This window comes from Hemibagrus wyckioides, linkage group LG08 (genome assembly GCF_019097595.1).
Source record: "Hemibagrus wyckioides isolate EC202008001 linkage group LG08, SWU_Hwy_1.0, whole genome shotgun sequence".
Classification (NCBI taxonomy): domain Eukaryota; kingdom Metazoa; phylum Chordata; class Actinopteri; order Siluriformes; family Bagridae; genus Hemibagrus; species Hemibagrus wyckioides.
The window spans coordinates 8,921,216-8,938,673 of record NC_080717.1 but is presented as its reverse complement, the minus strand read 5'-3'; the positions used below and the strand labels follow the sequence as shown (position 1 = coordinate 8,938,673).

At 39.3% G+C, this 17,458-nt stretch overlaps 3 non-coding genes and 8 pseudogenes across 3 annotated transcripts; all 11 read right to left on the bottom strand.

Moving 5' to 3' along the window:
* Positions 1-1,350: 1,350 nt before the first annotated feature.
* Positions 1,351-1,459, bottom strand: LOC131358507 (5S ribosomal RNA; annotated as a pseudogene).
* A 1,479-nt stretch (positions 1,460-2,938) lies between these two features.
* LOC131358441 (5S ribosomal RNA) lies at positions 2,939-3,057 on the bottom strand. The gene has a single exon (XR_009205442.1). It is a non-coding gene; the product is annotated as a 5S ribosomal RNA (ribosomal RNA).
* A 1,406-nt stretch (positions 3,058-4,463) lies between these two features.
* Positions 4,464-4,572, bottom strand: LOC131358464 (5S ribosomal RNA; annotated as a pseudogene).
* Positions 4,573-5,850: 1,278 nt separating this feature from the next.
* On the bottom strand, positions 5,851-5,959 carry LOC131358453 (5S ribosomal RNA; annotated as a pseudogene).
* A 1,377-nt stretch (positions 5,960-7,336) lies between these two features.
* Positions 7,337-7,445, bottom strand: LOC131358499 (5S ribosomal RNA; annotated as a pseudogene).
* Positions 7,446-8,766: 1,321 nt separating this feature from the next.
* LOC131358471 (5S ribosomal RNA) lies at positions 8,767-8,875 on the bottom strand (annotated as a pseudogene).
* A 1,295-nt stretch (positions 8,876-10,170) lies between these two features.
* LOC131358432 (5S ribosomal RNA) lies at positions 10,171-10,289 on the bottom strand. Its single transcript, XR_009205433.1, has one exon. It is a non-coding gene; the product is annotated as a 5S ribosomal RNA (ribosomal RNA).
* A 1,377-nt stretch (positions 10,290-11,666) lies between these two features.
* Positions 11,667-11,775, bottom strand: LOC131358452 (5S ribosomal RNA; annotated as a pseudogene).
* Positions 11,776-13,170: 1,395 nt separating this feature from the next.
* LOC131358468 (5S ribosomal RNA) lies at positions 13,171-13,279 on the bottom strand (annotated as a pseudogene).
* A 1,295-nt stretch (positions 13,280-14,574) lies between these two features.
* Positions 14,575-14,693, bottom strand: LOC131358440 (5S ribosomal RNA). The gene has a single exon (XR_009205441.1). It is a non-coding gene; the product is annotated as a 5S ribosomal RNA (ribosomal RNA).
* A 1,384-nt stretch (positions 14,694-16,077) lies between these two features.
* Positions 16,078-16,186, bottom strand: LOC131358451 (5S ribosomal RNA; annotated as a pseudogene).
* Between the last annotated feature and the right edge of the window lie 1,272 nt (positions 16,187-17,458).

Here is a 17,458-nt window from a genome sequence, read left to right as displayed (position 1 = left end):
CAACTTCCTCTGCGCACTAGAGGGCGTTCTCAGGGTGGTATGACCGTAAGCGGGAGAGCAGTTTCAATAAGGGCTCTTTATAGTGTACGATGTAGATGACTCCGTTTCTTTTCTTCGCTTTTTTTTTATTTTAAAGTCACTCATTCGCGTCTCAGTTTGCTGTTGGGTGGAGAGAACAACCGCTTCATCCATATCAAACTTTCTGTATCACCACCTACAACCCACACGCGCCTCTCCACCTCTTGGGATTACTAACACTTAATGACATCTTACTCTGCTAAATTTGACAAAATATTTAAACAGGCACGTTGCACGCTGCATCTTAGCTTCATGCTTTATTTTCATGCCACATCAATAAAACACTTGACATACAGCAGATTGCTGCGAGAGAAAGTAAGGTGTCTTTGAACAGGCTATTACCACTTCATCCACAAATACTTTTCTTGCTTCAATTATTACTTCGTTAAAAACCATTCACAGCAACAATTTAAATGCCGCAACAACTACAAGAGCCACATGTCTGCTCTCTTCTTCTTTGTTCAGGAGTTGGACGCATTACCGCCACCAGCTGAACTGGAGAGTGGGGCCGGCTTCCAACGCGAGCGAGTGAGAGAGCGCGTGAGTGCGTGCGCTCTCTCTCTCTCTCTCTCTCTCTCTCTCTCTCTCTCTCTGCGTTTACAGCATTTGCTAGACGAGTCTATCAAAGGGGATTTTACACAAGTGCTTGAATTGGAAACTTCAGAACATATCTAGAAATAAAGAACACTGTACACAATCTGAACAAACCTGCAACATCCAATTGTTTGTTGGAGCATCTAAGACGCTCATGTTATAAGTGCAAATGCTACTACTACGACTGTTACGGACAGGAATCATAGTAGTAGTAGTAGCAGTAGTAAGAAAAATAATTAAAAATAATAACGAAATACACGAATAAAAGAATAATCACGAGATTGGTATCATCAAGAAATGTGACTATGATATCTGCTACGTGAAGTCCGTCCATTCTAGAAACATACACCCTCCGAAATAAATAACTTTATGTAAAAAAAAGTTTCTTTATAAGAAAATAGAAAAATAATTGTATTTTAAAGGAATATGCGAGTGATTGTTTGAATGAATGAATGAATGAATGAATGAATGAATGAATGAATGAATGAATGAAGTGGAAAATAAATAAGGTAGGGATAATTCTGTGATTTGAGCATGAATTTGTGTCGAGGTGATTGATTGCTTGTTGATTTTGTCACATGTGTCTCTGTGTGTGATCTCTGTGTAGTAATAAATGAATGCAAGTTGAAGGTGTTTGTGAGTTTGACAAGTTGCAGTAGAGACTTTTGAGGGTGAAAAAGCTTACAGCACCTGGTATTCCCAGTAGGTCTCCCATCCAAGTACTAACCAGGCGCGACCTTTCTTAGCGTCCGAGATCGGGCGTTCTCAGGGTGGTATGGCCGTAAGCGCGAGAGCGTTTTTAATAAGGGCTCTTTATAGTGTACGATGTAGATGACTCCGTTTCTTTTCTTTTCTATTTTTATTTTATTTATTTTAAAGTCACTCATTCGCGTCTCAGTTTGCTGTTGGGTGGAGAGAACAACCGCTTCATCCATATCAAACTTTCTGTCTCACCACCTGCAACCCACACGCGCCTCTCCACCTCTTGGGATTACTAACACTTAATGACATCTTACTCTGCTTAATTTGACAAAATATTTAAACAGGCACGTTGCACGCTGCATCTTAGCTTCTTGCTTTATTTTCATGCCACATCAATAAAACACTTGACATAAGACAGCAGATTGCTGCGAGAGAAAGTAAGGTGTCTTTGAACAGGCTATTACCACTTCATCCACAAATACTTTTCTTGCTTCAATTATTACTTCGTTAAAAACAATTCAGAGCAACAATTTAAATGCCGCAACAACTACAAGAGCCACATGTCTGCTCTCTTCTTCTTTGTTCAGGAGTTGGACGCATTACCGCCACCAGCTGAACTGGAGAGTGGGGCCGGCATCCAACGCGAGCGAGTGAGAGAGCGCGTGAGTGCGTGCGCTCTCTTCTCTCTCTCTCTCTCTCTCTCTCTCTCTCTCTCTCTCTCTCTCTCTCTCTCTGCGTTTACAGCATTTGCTAGACGAGTCTATCAAAGGGGATTTTACACAAGTGCTTGAATTGGAAACTTCAGAACATATCTAGAAATAAAGAACACTGTACACAATCTGAACAAACCTGCAACATCCAATTGTTTGTTGGAGCATCTAAGACGCTCATGTGATAAGTGCAAATGCTACTACTACGACTGTTACGGACAGGAATCATAGTAGTAGTAGTAGCAGTAGTAAGAAAAATAATTAAAAATAATAACGAAATACACGAATAAAAGAATAATCACGAGATTGGTATCATCAAGAAATGTGACTATGATATCTGCTACGTGAAGTCCGTCCATTCTAGAAACATACACCCTCCGAAATAAATAACTTTATGTAAAAAAAGTGACTATGATATCTGCTACGTGAAGTCCATCCATTCTAGAAAAATACACCCTCCGAAATAAATAACTTTTTTTAAAAAAAAGTGACTATGATATCTGCTACGTGAAGTCCGTCCATTCTAGAAACATACAGCCTCCGAAATAAATAACTTTATGTAAAAAAAAGTTTCTAAATTAGAAAATAGAATAATAATTGTAGTTTAAAGGAATATGCGAGTGATTGTTTGAATGAATGAATGAATGAATGAATGAATGAATGAATGAAGTGGAAAATAAATAAGGTAGGGATAATTCTGTGATTTGAGCATGAATTTGTGTCGAGGTGATTGATTGCTTGTTGATTTTGTCACATGTGTCTCTGTGTGTGATCTCTGTGTAGTAATAAATGAATGCAAGTTGAAGGTGTTTTTGAGTTTGAAAAGTTGCAGTAGAGACTTTTGACGGTGAAAAAGCTTACAGCACCTAGTACTCCCAGGCGGTCTCCCATCAAAGTACTAACCAGGCCCGACCCTGCTTAGCTTTCGAGATCGGACGAGAGCGGGCGTTATCAGGGTGGTATGGCCGTAAGCAAAAGACCACTTTCAATAAGGGCTCTTTATAGTGTACGATGTAGATGACTCCGTTTCTTTTCTTTTCTTTTTTTATTTGATTTATTTTAAAGTCACTCATTCGCGTCTCAGTTTGCTGTTGGGTGGAGAGAACAACCGCTTCATCCATATCAAACTTTCTGTCTCACCACCTGCAACCCACACGCGCCTCTCCACCTCTTGGGATTACTAACACTTAATGACATCTTACTCTGCTTAATTTGACAAAATATTTAAACAGGCACGTTGCACGCTGCATCTTAGCTTCTTGCTTTATTTTCATGCCACATCAATAAAACACTTGACCTAAGACAGTAGATTGCTGCGAGAGAAAGTAAGGTGTCTTTGAACAGGCTATTACCACTTCATCCACAAATACTTTTCTTGCTTCAATTATTACTTCGTTAAAAACAATTCAGAGCAACAATTTAAATGCCGCAACAACTACAAGAGCCACATGTCTGCTCTCTTCTTCTTTGTTCAGGAGTTGGACGCATTACCGCCACCAGCTGAACTGGAGAGAGGGGCCGGGTTCCAACGCGAGCGAGTGAGAGAGCGCGTGAGTGCGTGCGCTCTCTCTCTCTCTCTCTCTCTCTCTCTCTCTCTCTCTCTCTGCGTTTAAAGCATTTGCTAGACGAGTCTTTCAACGGGGATTTTACACAAGTGCTTGAATTGGAAACTTCAGAACATATCTAGAAATAAAGAACACTGTACACAATCTGAACAAACCTGCAACATCCAGTTGTTTGTTGGAGCATCTAAGACGCTCATGTTATAAGTGCAAATGCTACTACTACGACTGTTACGGACAGGAATCATAGTAGTAGTAGTAGCAGTAGTAAGAAAAATAATTAAAAATAATGACGAAATACACGAATAAAAGAATAATCACGAGATTGGTATCATCAAGAAATGTGACTATGATATCTGCTACGTGAAGTCCGTCCATTCTAGAAACATACACCCTCCGAAATAAATAACTTTATGTAAAAAAAAAGTCACTATGATATCTGCTACGTGAAGTCCGTCCATTCTAGAAACATACACTCTCCGAAATAAATAACTTTATGTAAAAAAAAGTTTCTTTATAAGAAAATAGAATAAGAATTGTATTTTAAAGGAATATGCGAGTGATTGTTTGAATGAATGAATGAATGAATGAATGAATGAATGAATGAATGAATGAATGAATGAATGAATGAAGTGGAAAATAAATAAGGTAGGGATAATTCTGTGATTTGAGCATGAATTTGTGTCGAGGTGATTGATTGCTTGTTGATTTTGTCACATGTGTCTCTGTGTGTGATCTCTGTGTAGTAATAAATGAATGCAAGTTGAAGGTGTTTGTGAGTTTGACAAGTTGCAGTAGAGACTTTTGACGGTGAAAAAGCTTACAGCACCTGGTATTCCCAGGCGGTCTCCCATCCAAGTACTAACCAGGCCCGACCCTGCTTAGCTTCCGAGATCGTGCGTTCTCAGGGTGGTATGGCCGTAAGCGAGAGAGCGTTTTCAATAAGGGCTCTTTATAGTGTACGATGTAGATGACTCCGTTTCTTTTCTTTTCTTTTTTTATTTGATTTATTTTAAAGTCACTCATTCGCGTCTCAGTTTGCTGTTGGGTGGAGAGAACAACCGCTTCATCCATATCAAACTATCTGTCTCACCACCTGCAACCCACACGCGCCTCTCCACCTCTTGCGATTACTAACACTTAATGACATCTTACTCTGCTTAATTTGACAAAATATTTAAACAGGCACGTTGCACGCTGCATCTTAGATTCTTGCTTTATTTTCATGCCACATCAATAAAACACTTGACATAAGACAGCAGATTGCTGCGAGAGAAAGTAAGGTGTCTTTGAACAGGCTATTACCACTTCATCCACAAATACTTTTCTTGCTTCAATTATTACTTCGTTAGAAACAATTTAAATGCCGCAACAACTACAAGAGCCACATGTCTGCTCTCTTCTTCTTTGTTCAGGAGTTGGACGCATTACCGCCACCAGCTGAACTGGAGAGAGGGGCCGGGTTCCAACGCGAGCGAGTGAGAGAGCGCGTGAGTGCGTGCGCGCTCTCTCTCTCTCTCTCTCTCTGCGTTTAAAGCATTTGCTAGACGAGTCTTTCAACGGGGATTTTACACAAGTGCTTGAATTGGAAACTTCAGAACATATCTAGAAATAAAGAACACTGTACACAATCTGAACAAACCTGCAACATCCAATTGTTTGTTGGAGCATCTAAGACGCTCATGTTATAAGTGCAAATGCTACTACTACGACTGTTACGGACAGGAATCATAGTAGTAGTAGTAGTAGCAGTAGTAAGAAAAATAATTAAAAATAATAACGAAATACACGAATAAAAGAATAATCACGAGATTGGTATCATCAAGAAATGTGACTATGATATCTGCTACGTGAAGTCCGTCCATTCTAGAAACATACACCCTCAGAAATAAATAACTTTATGTAAAAAAAGTTTCTTTATAAGAAAATAGAAAAAAAAAATTATTTTAAAGGAATATGCGAGTGATTGTTTGAATGAATGAATGAATGAATGAATGAATGAATGAATGAATGAATGAAGTGGAAAATAAATAAGGTAGGGATAATTCTGTGATTTGAGCATGAATTTGTGTCGAGGTGATTGATTGCTTGTTGATTTTGTCACATGTGTCTCTGTTTGTGATCTCTGTGTAGTAATAAATGAATGCAAGTTGAAGGTGTTTTTGAGTTTGAAAAGTTGCAGTAGAGACTTTTGACGGTGAAAAAGCTTACAGCACCTGGTATTCCCAGGCGGTCTCCCATCCAAGTACTAACCAGGCCCGACCCTGCTTAGCTTCCGAGATCGGGCGTTCTCAGGGTGGTATGGCCGTAAGCGAAAGAGCATTTTCAATAAGGGCTCTTTATAGTGTACGATGTAGATGACTCCGTTTCTTTTCTTTTCTTTTTTCATTTAATTTATTTTAAAGTCACTCATTCGCGTCTCAGTTTGCTGTTGGGTGGAGAGAACAACCGCTTCATCCATATCAAACTTTCTGTCTCACCACCTGCAACCCACACGCGCCTCTCCACCTCTTGGGATTACTAACACTTAATGACATCTTACTCTGCTTAATTTGACAAAATATTTAAACAGGCACGTTGCACGCTGCATCTTACCTTCTTGCTTTATTTTCATGCCACATCAATAAAACACTTGACATAAGACAGCAGATTGCTGCGAGAGAAAGTAAGGTGTCTTTGAACAGGCTATTACCACTTCATCCACAAATACTTTTCTTGCTTCAATTATTACTTCGTTAGCAACAATTTAAATTCCGCAACAACTACAAGAGCCACATGTCTGCTCTCTTCTTCTTTGTTCAGGACTTGGACGCATTACCGCCACCAGCTGAACTGGAGAGTGGGGCCGGCATCCAACGCGAGCGAGTGAGAGAGCGCGTGAGTGCGTGCGCTCTCTTCTCTCTCTCTCTCTCTCTCTCTCTCTCTCTCTCTCTCTCTCTCTCTCTCTCTCTCTGCGTTAACAGCATTTGCTAGACGAGTCTATCAAAGGGGATTTTACACAAGTGCTTGAATTGGAAACTTCAGAACATATCTAGAAATAAAGGACACTGTACACAATCTGAACAAACCTGCAACATCCAATTGTTTGTTGGAGCATCTAAGACGCTCATGTGATAAGTGCAAATGCTACTACTACGACTGTTACGGACAGGAATCATAGTAGTAGTAGTAGCAGTAGTAAGAAAAATAATTAAAAATAATAACGAAATACACGAATAAAAGAATAATCACGAGATTGGTATCATCAAGAAATGTGACTATGATATCTGCTACGTGAAGTCCGTCCATTCTAGAAACATGCACCCTCCGAAATAAATAACTTTATGTAAAAAAAAGTGACTATGATATCTGCTACGTGAAGTCCGTCCATTCTAGAAACATACAGCCTCCGAAATAAATAACTTTATGTAAAAAAAAGTTTCTTTATAAGAAAATAGAATAATAATTGTAGTTTAAAGGAATATACGAGTGATTGTTTGAATGAATGAATGAATGAATGAATGAAGTGGAAAATAAATAAGGTAGGGATAATTCTGTGATTTGAGCATGAATTTGTGTCGAGGTGATTGATTGCTTGTTGAATTTGTCAGATGTGTCTCTGTGTGTGATCTCTGTGTAGTAATAAATGAATGCAAGTTGAAGGTGTTTTTGAGTTTGAAAAGTTGCAGTAGAGACTTTTGACGGTGAAAAAGCTTACAGCACCTGGTATTCCCAGGCGGTCTCCCATGCAAGTACTAACCAGGCCCGACTCTGCTTAGCTTCCGAGATCGGGCGTTCTCAGGGTGGTATGGCCGCGAGCGAGAGAACGCTTTCAATAAGGGCTCTTTATAGTGTACGATGTAGATGACTCCGTTTCTTTTCTTTTCTTTTTTCATTTTATTTATTTTAAAGTCACTCATTCGCGTCTCAGTTTGCTGTTGGGTGGAGAGAACAACCGCTTCATCCATATCAAACTTTCTGTCTCACCACCTGCAACCCACACGCGCCTCTCCACCTCTTGGGATTACTAACACTTAATGACATCTTACTCTGCTTAATTTGACAAAATATTTAAACAGGCACGTTGCACGCTGCATCTCAGCTTCTTGCTTTATTTTCATGCCACATCAATAAAACACTTGACATAACACAGCAGATTGCTGCGAGAGAAAGTAAGGTGTTTTTGAACAGGCTATTACCACTTCATCCACAAATACTTTTCTTGCTTCAATTATTACTTCGTTAAAAACAATTCAGAGCAACAATTTAAATGCCGCAACAACTACAAGAGCCACATGTCTGCTCTCTTCTTCTTTGTTCAGGAGTTGGACGCATTACCGCCACCAGCTGAACTGGAGAGAGGGGCCGGCTTCCAACGCGAGCGAGTGAGAGAGCGCGTGAGTGCGTGCGCTCTCTCTCTCTCTCTCTCTCTCTCTCTCTCTCTCTCTCTCTCTGCGTTTACAGCATTTGCTAGACGAGTCTATCAAAGGGGATTTTACACAAGTGCTTGAATTGGAAACTTCAGAACATATCTAGAAATAAAGAACACTGTACACAATCTGAAGAAACCTGCAACATCCAATTGTTTGTTGGAGCATCTAAGACGCTCATGTTATAAGTGCAAATGCTACTACTACGACTGTTACGGACAGGAATCACAGTAGTAGTAGTAGCAGTAGTAAGAAAAATAATTAAAAATAATAACGAAATACACGAATAAAAGAATAATCACGAGATTGGTATCATCAAGGAATGTGACTATGATATCTGCTACGTGAAGTCCGTCCATTCTAGAAACATACACCCTCCGAAATAAATAACTTTATGTAAAAAAAAGTTTCTTAATAAGAAAATAGAATAATAATTGTAGTTTAAAGGAATATGCGAGTGATTGTTTGAATGAATAAATGAATGAATGAATGAATGAATGAATGAATGAATGAATGAATGAATGAAGTGGAAAATGAATAAGGTAGGGATAATTCTGTGATTTGAGCATGAATTTGTGTCGAGGTGATTGATTGCTTGTTGATTTTGTCAGATGTGTCTCTGTGTGTGATCTCTGTGTAGTAATAAATGAATGCAAGTTGAAGGTGTTTTTGAGTTTGAAAAGTTGCAGTAGAGACTTTTGACGGTGAAAAAGCTTACAGCACCGGGTATTCCCAGGCGGTCTCCCATCCAAGTACTAACCAGGCCCGACCCTCCTTAGCTTCCGAGATCGGGCGTTCTCAGGGTGGTATGGCCGTTAGCGAGAAAGCAGTTTCAATGAGGGATCTTTATAGTGTACGATGTAGATGACTCCGTTCCTTTTCTTTTCTTTTTTTATTTTATTTATTTTAAAGTCACTCATTCGCGTCTCAGTTTGCTGTTGGGTGGAGAGAACAACCGCTTCATCCATATCAAACTTTCTGTCTCACCACCTGCAACCCACACGCGCCTCTCCACCTCTTGGGATTACTAACACTTAATGACATCTTACTCTGCTTAATTTGACAAAATATTTAAACAGGCACGTTGCACGCTGCATCTCAGCTTCTTGCTTTATTTTCATGCCACATCAAAAAAACACTTGACATAAGACAGAAGATTGCTGCGAGAGAAAGTAAGGTGTCTTTGAACAGGCTATTACCACTTCATCCACAAATACTTCTCTTGCTTCAATTATTACTTCGTTAAAAACAATTCAGAGCAACAATTTAAATGCCGCAACAACTACAAGAGCCACATGTCTGCTCTCTTCTTCTTTGTTCAGGAGTTGGACGCATTACCTCCACCAGCTGATCTGGAGAGTGGGGCCGGCTTCCAACGCGAGCGAGTGAGAGAGCGCGTGAGTGCGTGCGCGCTCTCTCTCTCTCTCTCTCTCTCTCTCTCTCTGCGTTTACAGCATTTGCTAGACGAGTCTATCAAAGGGGATTTTACACAAGTGCTTGAATTGGAAACTTCAGAACATATCTAGAAATAAAGAACACTGTACACAATCTGAACAAACCTGCAACATCCAATTGTTTGTTGGAGCATCTAAGACGCTCATGTTATAAGTGCAAATGCTACTACTACGACTGTTACGGACAGGAATCATAGTAGAAGAAGTAGCAGTAGTAAGAAAAATAATTAAAAATAATAACGAAATACACGAATAAAAGAATAATCACGAGATTGGTATCATCAAGAAATGTGACTATGATATCTGCTACGTGAAGTCCGTCCATTCTAGAAACATACACCCTCCGAAATGAATAACTTTATGTAAAAAAAAGTTTCTTCATAAGAAAATAGAATAATAATTGTATTTTAATGGAATATGCGAGTGATTGTTTGAATGAATGAATGAATGAATGAATGAATGAATGAATGAATGAAGTGGAAAATAAATAAGGTAGGGATAATTCTGTGATTTGAGCATGAATTTGTGTCGAGGTGATTGATTGCTTGTTGATTTTGTCACATGTGTCTCTGTGTGTGATCTCTGTGTAGTAATAAATGAATGCAAGTTGAAGGTGTTTTTGAGTTTGAAAAGTTGCAGTAGAGACTTTTGACGGTGAAAAAGCTTACAGCACCTGGTATTCCCAGGCGGTCTCCCATCCAAGTACTAACCAGGCCCGACCCTGCTTAGCTTCCGAGATCGGACGAGAGCGGGCGTTCTCAGGGTGGTATGGCCGTAAGCAAGAGAGCACTTTCAAAAAGGGCTCTTTATAGTGTACGATGTAGATGACTCCGTTTCTTTTCTTTTCTTTTTTTATTTGATTTATTTTCAAGTCACTCATTCGCGTCTCAGATTGCTGTTGGGTGGAGAGAACAACCGCTTCATCCATATCAAACTTTCTGTCTCACCACCTGCAACCCACACGCGCCTCTCCACCTCTTGGGATTACTAACACTTAATGACATCTTACTCTGCTTAATTTGACAAAATGTTTAAACAGGCACGTTGCACGCTGCATCTTAGCTTCTTGCTTTATTTTCATGCCACATCAATAAAACACTTGACCTAAGACAGTAGATTGCTGCGAGAGAAAGTAAGGTGTCTTTGAACAGGCTATTACCACTTCATCCACAAATACTTTTCTTGCTTCAATTATTACTTCGTTAGAAACAATTTAAATGCCGCAACAACTACAAGAGCCACATGTCTGCTCTCTTCTTCTTTGTTCAGGAGTTGGACGCATTACCGCCACCAGCTGAACTGGAGAGAGGGGCCGGGTTCCAACGCGAGCGAGTGAGAGAGCGCGTGAGTGCGTGCGCTCTCTCTCTCTCTCTCTCTCTCTCTCTCTCTCTGCGTTTAAAGCATTTGCTAGACGAGTCTTTCAACGGGGATTTTACACAAGTGCTTGAATTGGAAACTTCAGAACATATCTAGAAATAAAGAACACTGTACACAATCTGAACAAACCTGCAACATCCAGTTGTTTGTTGGAGCATCTAAGACGCTCATGTTATAAGTGCAAATGCTACTACTACGACTGTTACGGACAGGAATCATAGTAGTAGTAGTAGCAGTAGTAAGAAAAATAATTAAAAATAATGACGAAATACACGAATAAAAGAATAATCACGAGATTGGTATCATCAAGAAATGTGACTATGATATCTGCTACGTGAAGTCCGTCCATTCTAGAAACATACACCCTCCGAAATAAATAACTTTATGTAAAAAAAAAGTCACTATGATATCTGCTACGTGAAGTCCGTCCATTCTAGAAACATACACTCTCCGAAATAAATAACTTTATGTAAAAAAAAGTTTCTTTATAAGAAAATAGAATAAGAATTGTATTTTAAAGGAATATGCGAGTGATTGTTTGAATGAATGAATGAATGAATGAATGAATGAATGAATGAATGAATGAATGAATGAAGTGGAAAATAAATAAGGTAGGGATAATTCTGTGATTTGAGCATGAATTTGTGTCGAGGTGATTGATTGCTTGTTGATTTTGTCACATGTGTCTCTGTGTGTGATCTCTGTGTAGTAATAAATGAATGCAAGTTGAAGGTGTTTTTGAGTTTGACAAGTTGCTGTAGAGACTTTTGACGGTGAAAAAGCTTACAGCACCTGGTATTCCCAGGCGGTCTCCCATCCAAGTACTAACCAGGCCCGACCCTGCTTAGCTTCCGAGATCGGGCGTTCTCAGGGTGGTATGGCCGTAAGCGAGAGAGCGTTTTCAATAAGGGCTCTTTATAGTGTACGATGTAGATGACTCCGTTTCTTTTCTTTTCTATTTTTATTTGATTTATTTTAAAGTCACTCATTCGCGTCTCAGTTTGCTGTTGGGTGGAGAGAACAACCGCTTCATCCATATCAAACTATCTGTCTCACCACCTGCAACCCACACGCGCCTCTCCACCTCTTGGGATTACTAACACTTAATGACATCTTACTCTGCTTAATTTGACAAAATATTTAAACAGGCACGTTGCACGCTGCATCTTAGCTTCATGCTTTATTTTCATGCCACATCAATAAAACACTTGACATACAGCAGATTGCTGCGAGAGAAAGTAAGGTGTCTTTGAACAGGCTTTTACCACTGCATCCACAAATACTTTTCTTGCTTCAGTTATTACTTCGTTAAAAACAATTCAGAGCAACAATTTAAATGCCGCAACAACTACAAGAGCCACATGTCTGCTCTCTTCATCTTTGTTCAGGAGTTGGACGCATTACCGCCACCAGCTGAACTGGAGAGTGGGGCCGGCTTCCAACGCGAGCGAGTGAGAGAGCGCGTGAGTGCGTGCGCTATCTCTCTCTGTCTCTCTCTCTCTCTCTCTCTGCGTTTGCAGCATTTGCTAGACCAGTCTATCATAGGGGATTTTACACAAGTGCTTGAATTGGAAACTTCAGAACATATCTAGAAATAAAGTACACTGTACACAATCTGAACAAACCTGCAACATCCAATTGTTTGTTGGAGCATCTAAGACGTTCATGTTATAAGTGCAAATGCTACTACTACGACTGTTACGGACAGGAATCATAGTAGTAGAAGTAGCAGTAGTAAGAATAATAATTAAAAATAATAACGAAATACACGAATAAAAGAATAATCACGAGATTGGTATCATCAAGAAATGTGACTATGATATCTGCTACGTGAAGTCCGTCCATTCTAGAAACATACACCCTCCGAAATAAATAACTTTATGTAAAACAAAAGTCACTATGATATCTGCTACGTGATGTCCGTCCATTCTAGAAACATACACTTTCCGAAATAAATAACTTTATGTAAAAAAACGTTTCTTTATAAGAAAATAGAATAATAATTGTATTTTAAAGGTATATGCGAGTGACTGTTTGATTGAATGAATGAATGAATGAATGAATGAATGAATGAATGAATGAATGAATGAATGAATGAAGTGGAAAATAAATAAGGTAGGGATAATTCTGTGATTTGAGCATGAATTTGTGTCGAGGTGATTGATTGCTTGTTGATTTTGTCAGATGTGTCTCTGTGTGTGATCTCTGTGTAGTAATAAATGAATGCAAGCTGAAGGTGTTTTTGAGTTTGAAAAGTTGCAGTAGAGACTTTTGACGGTGAAAAAGCTTACAGCACCTGGTATTCCCAGGCGGTCTCCCATCCAAGTACTAACCAGGCCCGACCCTCCTTAGCTTCCGAGATCGGGCGTTCTCAGGGTGGTATGGCCGTTAGCGAGAAAGCAGTTTCAATGAGGGATCTTTATAGTGTACGATGTAGATGACTCCGTTCCTTTTCTTTTCTTTTTTTATTTTATTTATTTTAAAGTCACTCATTCGCGTCTCAGTTTGCTGTTGGGTGGAGAGAACAACCGCTTCATCCATATCAAACTTTCTGTCTCACCACCTGCAACCCACACGCGCCTCTCCACCTCTTGGGATTACTAACACTTAATGACATCTTACTCTGCTTAATTTGACAAAATATTTAAACAGGCACGTTGCACGCTGCATCTCAGCTTCTTGCTTTATTTTCATGCCACATCAAAAAAACACTTGACATAAGACAGAAGATTGCTGCGAGAGAAAGTAAGGTGTCTTTGAACAGGCTATTACCACTTCATCCACAAATACTTCTCTTGCTTCAATTATTACTTCGTTAAAAACAATTCAGAGCAACAATTTAAATGCCGCAACAACTACAAGAGCCACATGTCTGCTCTCTTCTTCTTTGTTCAGGAGTTGGACGCATTACCTCCACCAGCTGATCTGGAGAGTGGGGCCGGCTTCCAACGCGAGCGAGTGAGAGAGCGCGTGAGTGCGTGCGCGCTCTCTCTCTCTCTCTCTCTCTCTCTCTCTCTGCGTTTACAGCATTTGCTTGACGAGTCTATCAAAGGGGATTTTACACAAGTGCTTGAATTGGAAACTTCAGAACATATCTAGAAATAAAGAACACTGTACACAATCTGAACAAACCTGCAACATCCAATTGTTTGTTGGAGCATCTAAGACGCTCATGTTATAAGTGCAAATGCTACTACTACGACTGTTACGGACAGGAATCATAGTAGAAGAAGTAGCAGTAGTAAGAAAAATAATTAAAAATAATAACGAAATACACGAATAAAAGAATAATCACGAGATTGGTATCATCAAGAAATGTGACTATGATATCTGCTACGTGAAGTCCGTCCATTCTAGAAACATACACCCTCCGAAATGAATAACTTTATGTAAAAAAAAGTTTCTTCATAAGAAAATAGAATAATAATTGTATTTTAATGGAATATGCGAGTGATTGTTTGAATGAATGAATGAATGAATGAATGAATGAATGAATGAATGAAGTGGAAAATAAATAAGGTAGGGATAATTCTGTGATTTGAGCATGAATTTGTGTCGAGGTGATTGATTGCTTGTTGATTTTGTCACATGTGTCTCTGTGTGTGATCTCTGTGTAGTAATAAATGAATGCAAGTTGAAGGTGTTTTTGAGTTTGAAAAGTTGCAGTAGAGACTTTTGACGGTGAAAAAGCTTACAGCACCTAGTATTCCCAGGCGGTCTCCCATCAAAGTACTAACCAGGCCCGACCCTGCTTAGCTTTCGAGATCGGACGAGAGCGGGCGTTCTCAGGGTGGTATGGCCGTAAGCAAGAGAGCACTTTCAAAAAGGGCTCTTTATAGTGTACGATGTAGATGACTCCGTTTCTTTTCTTTTCTTTTTTTATTTGATTTATTTTCAAGTCACTCATTCGCGTCTCAGATTGCTGTTGGGTGGAGAGAACAACCGCTTCATCCATATCAAACTTTCTGTCTCACCACCTGCAACCCACACGCGCCTCTCCACCTCTTGGGATTACTAACACTTAATGACATCTTACTCTGCTTAATTTGACAAAATGTTTAAACAGGCACGTTGCACGCTGCATCTTAGCTTCTTGCTTTATTTTCATGCCACATCAATAAAACACTTGACCTAAGACAGTAGATTGCTGCGAGAGAAAGTAAGGTGTCTTTGAACAGGCTATTACCACTTCATCCACAAATACTTTTCTTGCTTCAATTATTACTTCGTTAGAAACAATTTAAATGCCGCAACAACTACAAGAGCCACATGTCTGCTCTCTTCTTCTTTGTTCAGGAGTTGGACGCATTACCGCCACCAGCTGAACTGGAGAGAGGGGCCGGGTTCCAACGCGAGCGAGTGAGAGAGCGCGTGAGTGCGTGCGCTCTCTCTCTCTCTCTCTCTCTCTCTCTCTGCGTTTAAAGCATTTGCTAGACGAGTCTTTCAACGGGGATTTTACACAAGTGCTTGAATTGGAAACTTCAGAACATATCTAGAAATAAAGAACACTGTACACAATCTGAACAAACCTGCAACATCCAGTTGTTTGTTGGAGCATCTAAGACGCTCATGTTATAAGTGCAAATGCTACTACTACGACTGTTACGGACAGGAATCATAGTAGTAGTAGTAGCAGTAGTAAGAAAAATAATTAAAAATAATGACGAAATACACGAATAAAAGAATAATCACGAGATTGGTATCATCAAGAAATGTGACTATGATATCTGCTACGTGAAGTCCGTCCATTCTAGAAACATACACCCTCCGAAATAAATAACTTTATGTAAAAAAAAGTGACTATGATATCTGCTACGTGAAGTCCGTCCATTCTAGAAACATACACCCTCCGAAATGAATAACTTTATGTAAAAAAAAGTTTCTTCATAAGAAAATAGAATAATAATTGTATTTTAATGGAATATGCGAGTGATTGTTTGAATGAATGAATGAATGAATGAATGAATGAATGAATGAATGAATGAATGAATGAATGAATGAATGAAGTGGAAAATAAATAAGGTAGGGATAATTCTGTGATTTGAGCATGAATTTGTGTCGAGGTGATTGATTGCTTGTTGATTTTGTCACATGTGTCTCTGTGTGTGATCTCTGTGTAGTAATAAATGAATGCAAGTTGAAGGTGTTTTTGAGTTTGACAAGTTGCTGTAGAGACTTTTGACGGTGAAAAAGCTTACAGCACCTGGTATTCCCAGGCGGTCTCCCATCCAAGTACTAACCAGGCCCGACCCTGCTTAGCTTCCGAGATCGGGCGTTCTCAGGGTGGTATGGCCGTAAGCGAGAGAGCGTTTTCAATAAGGGCTCTTTATAGTGTACGATGTAGATGACTCCGTTTCTTTTCTTTTCTATTTTTATTTGATTTATTTTAAAGTCACTCATTCGCGTCTCAGTTTGCTGTTGGGTGGAGAGAACAACCGCTTCATCCATATCAAACTATCTGTCTCACCACCTGCAACCCACACGCGCCTCTCCACCTCTTGGGATTACTAACACTTAATGACATCTTACTCTGCTTAATTTGACAAAATATTTAAACAGGCACGTTGCACGCTGCATCTTAGCTTCATGCTTTATTTTCATGCCACATCAATAAAACACTTGACATACAGCAGATTGCTGCGAGAGAAAGTAAGGTGTCTTTGAACAGGCTTTTACCACTGCATCCACAAATACTTTTCTTGCTTCAGTTATTACTTCGTTAAAAACAATTCAGAGCAACAATTTAAATGCCGCAACAACTACAAGAGCCACATGTCTGCTCTCTTCATCTTTGTTCAGGAGTTGGACGCATTACCGCCACCAGCTGAACTGGAGAGTGGGGCCGGCTTCCAACGCGAGCGAGTGAGAGAGCGCGTGAGTGCGTGCGCTATCTCTCTCTGTCTCTCTCTCTCTCTCTCTCTGCGTTTGCAGCATTTGCTAGACCAGTCTATCATAGGGGATTTTACACAAGTGCTTGAATTGGAAACTTCAGAACATATCTAGAAATAAAGTACACTGTACACAATCTGAACAAACCTGCAACATCCAATTGTTTGTTGGAGCATCTAAGACGTTCATGTTATAAGTGCAAATGCTACTACTACGACTGTTACGGACAGGAATCATAGTAGTAGAAGTAGCAGTAGTAAGAATAATAATTAAAAATAATAACGAAATACACGAATAAAAGAATAATCACGAGATTGGTATCATCAAGAAATGTGACTATGATATCTGCTACGTGAAGTCCGTCCATTCTAGAAACATACACCCTCCGAAATAAATAACTTTATGTAAAACAAAAGTCACTATGATATCTGCTACGTGATGTCCGTCCATTCTAGAAACATACACTTTCCGAAATAAATAACTTTATGTAAAAAAACGTTTCTTTATAAGAAAATAGAATAATAATTGTATTTTAAAGGTATATGCGAGTGACTGTTTGATTGAATGAATGAATGAATGAATGAATGAATGAATGAATGAATGAATGAAGTGGAAAATAAATAAGGTAGGGATAATTCTGTGATTTGAGCATGAATTTGTGTCGAGGTGATTGATTGCTTGTT